Source organism: Pteropus vampyrus, unplaced genomic scaffold (assembly GCF_000151845.1).
Source record: "Pteropus vampyrus isolate Shadow unplaced genomic scaffold, Pvam_2.0 Scaffold71, whole genome shotgun sequence".
NCBI classification, from domain to species: Eukaryota; Metazoa; Chordata; class Mammalia; order Chiroptera; family Pteropodidae; genus Pteropus; species Pteropus vampyrus.
The window spans coordinates 2,422,094-2,425,957 of record NW_011888852.1 but is presented as its reverse complement, the minus strand read 5'-3'; positions in this window follow the sequence as shown (position 1 = coordinate 2,425,957).

Sequence of the window (3,864 nt, the reverse complement as noted above, 5' to 3'; positions counted from 1 at the left end):
GCCAACTCCTTCCATCCGCAGGAGGAATATCTTGAACTGAGACCATCCTATCTTAGACTCAGAGGGACACAAAAGGCAAATGGACTGTGGAAACCAATTCCGTCTCCTCTGTCCACCACTTTGAAATGAAAGCAAAGATATCGACACTTTGTGTTCTATATAAACAAAAAAAACCCTTTTTCCCTATGTCTTTAGAACTATATTCAATATGAATGTATTAGATGCATAGGACGATTTTTTTTTTTTAAGCGCTAAAAGGTATTTTGAGGTCAGGCTATCAAAATGAGATGAACGAAATGAAAAATAAATTCTTAAAACTACAAGAATAGTATAATTATACATTTAGGAGATAAAAATATTCAACCTACTTTATTAAACCAACTATTTAAGAACATAGTGATGAGAAAAGTGAGTTAGTAATGGACTTGGAAGAGAGAGATCACCTTTTGCTTCTGTTTTATTTCAATAGCTCCTGTTTAGGGAGACCGGTCTGATCGCCTATAGGGGCAGGTTAGAAAGGACAAGCTAGTCTCCACGCCAGCAAGTAACTTAACCTGTGCAATGTTCTTCAGGTAGACCCTTGTCCCCCCACCCCCCCACGAACACACAGACCCTTTTCCTCCCGTCACCAGTCATTTCTCTCCTTTATTCCTCATAAACAACCCTGCCCAAGTTATTTTCCATGGTTCCTGTACGAGGTCTGGCCTATCATACATTCTCAGAGCTGTCACTTCAGTCGAGACTCATCTGCTGACACCCCGGTGCTCACACCTTCCTCCCAACTCATCTTCCTGACTCCTGCCCATGGCACCAGAGTAATCTCACTAAATGCTGCATTTCCTTATTCCACATCGGTGCCAACTCATTGGTTATCAGCAAGTCACTGTGCATTTCAACGAGGGCCATTGAATGGCCAGGGGCAGGTCGAGGACATTTCTGAGCCTCCTGGCTACCTCGATAAGGATATTTTTACAGTGAAGAGGGGACCGATGTCCCAGCCTTGTCTGTCAGCAGTTAGCAATCTCAAGAGACACGCACCCTCTACAGAGGCCCTGTTGGTATATTTCTGGTTTTATCTGTGTCTTGCCTTCCTAAAAATGTCATAAGCTTTCTGAGAATACAGACTGTGCCTTAAACTGTGAGTTCATCTTCCATAGCGGCCAGCAGGCACATGACAGGGCGGCAGGCTCCAGCTCCCTCTGGGGACTTCGTCACCGTGGACAAGGTAAATGATTCCTCTGAGCCTCATTTCTTACATGTAAAGGAGACCAAGCACACTGCCTCAAGGTAATTTTTTCAAGAAGTAAATTAGTCAATGCTGCTAACATGCTTACCATGGTGTCTGGCACCCAGTAGGTATTGAATAACTGTAATAATTATTATTATTTGCTGAGTAGAAAACAGCTGCGTGGGCTAAAAACACTTGAAAAGGTGCGATGAGCATTTGCGGCTCTGAAATTCTGCCTCTGAGACAAAGAAGCAGGTGCCACCAGCAACAAAGGCGCTAAAACCAATCGCCGCGGCCAGAATGTAATCCAAGCCTTCGACTGGGAATGACAAAGCTTATAAGCAAAGCAGCTGGTTTTTAAAGAAATCCGCAGCCCCTCCACAAAGTCCCGCATCACCGTGCCCAATCACGGAGCTGTCCAAACAAAGTGAGCCGTTGGCGTCGATTTCACCAAGTTTCTATTCTGGAGCATTGAAACGCGTTTATCTTGAAACACATCTTAATCCTCTCGCTGTTCTCTCCTGCGAGTACCTCGGGTTTTGTTCTGCTCTTCCTCTCCCATGGCAAAAAGGTGTGACCTCAGTACCTTGAGATAAACCCTCAGTGTGCCCCCCAAGGAAAGGGAAGGTTCCAATTTCCCCTTCCCCTTTTGTAAAAAGGTCATTTAATTAAAAATTTGTTTCTCTCCTACCACTAGATGGTGCTAGAGAGCTGCTTGTCATCTTTTTTTCTGTTGTTTTATTTTGTTTTGTTTACTGCCTCTGAGCATTAAACCAAGAGGCTTATTACAATAACATGCTTTGCAGAAATGGGATTTAGAGGGACCTTGGTCACTCGTTGGAAAGTCAAGAAGGTGCCATTTCTTAGATGTGTCAGCACTTCCCTTCAGCCTTCATTTATATAAAGTCCTTTGCCCTATCCCAGATAATGGAAATATTTAGTGATCATAAGATGATTCATGCCCCATTTGGCCCTGCGTTGGAACCTTTGAAAGGCCTGGGAGAGATGTACAACACAATGACTTTGAATTGAAGGCAGCCAGAGTGAAAATTGGCTTTTCCGCTATTCTCGTCCTGAGTCTTGTCAAGAGTCTCGTCCTGCTGCCTCTTGCCTCAGACTCCCAGCACATCCCCAATGCCTTCCATTTTCTGCTCAGATACTTGGGCTTTCCTTCTCCTTTCTGGGAGGGACAGACAGCAGTGGCTTTTGGAATGAGTCAGTCATGGCAGAAGTGGAGAGACTGGAGAGTGTGACCCTCTGTGTGACATCTGACCTCTTTCTTCCCCCAGCTGGTATTCGGAGAATTAAAAGGCAGTTCCCTCCACGACCCCCAAGCTCTTTAAATATTAAATACCACTAAAGCCCAGCCTCACCTGGGATGAATGGAGTGTAGGGAGTGGGGGAAGGGATGTGGTACTTGACTTTACCACCTGCAGTTAGGCTGTGAGAATAAACAGGAAAACAATGGATGTGGGTGCTATGCTAACCCAAGATTAGTCAGGAGTAATCCTTCGGGGATGGGTATCGGTGACCGATTGCAGGATTCATAAAAACTATTTTAACTGAAAAAATATTTACCTGTGATCCAGACCTAACTTTTAATTCCAACGCAAACTCTATTTAAGTGTGGGAAATTGGAACAATTGCTTAATCTTTCTAAGTCTCGGTTTTTGTATCTGGGGAAAAAAAATTTTTTGTGTAGGATTGTTGAAATGACAGATAAATAAAGTTTTTAAAGCTCCTGACTTTAGCAGGAATTCCCCCAAATGTACCTTCGTTGTCCAAGTACCTACAGTGGGGGGTTCCCCCATCCACCCACCCATGTCTCTCCCTGGGCTAGAGTCTGAGTTCCCAGGAACTGGTCCCCAGCCACTGAATTACTGTAAGATGTGGGGAAACCTCGAATGCCAAACTTTTGCTTTCATTCCTCATAACAATAGCAGCGGCTTTCACATGCCCCCTGTTCATATGCCCCATCTGAAGGGGTGCCTTCAAATCTCAGGGGACATTACTTTCTGAGAGGCAGCTGCATATTTCTATCCATGTTTATGAAATAGTACTTTATTCCCTTAAACGTGATTTTTCTTTTGAAAATAGAAACAATTATGCCTCATTGTTTTTTTCCCAGAAGTATTTCCTTAAGGCCCATGTGACAAATCAAAGGGACAACATGAAACGATGATGTAGTCATTCCTATCTCAGCTGAAGAAAAGGACAGTGTAATTACCAGGTTGCACCATAGAATAATTGCTACTGAAACGCAGCATGACGTTAAGCTAACATAGAGAATATTTGTCTCTGGGTATAGAGAACAACAGATCTGAAAAGCAATCATTTGAGCTGACTATAACACACTTTAAACACGTGGGAAAAGAATTCTTGAGATTTTGCTTCCTTCAGGAAATGTTAATCAACAGCTACCTGCTACCAAGTAGCTGAAGTTAGCAAAGTCTTGTGTGAGAGCAATAGTTAAAGAATTTTCTGGTTATTATTAAAAAAAAAAAAAATTGCAGGCACCTCAAAGCTAGTCACAGCAAGAGGAGTACAAATTGAAACAGAAGTGAGGAGGGAAGCCTACACAGGCAGGAAATACAAAGAATAACATCTCTTTACACCAATTTCTGATTTGTGCTTTC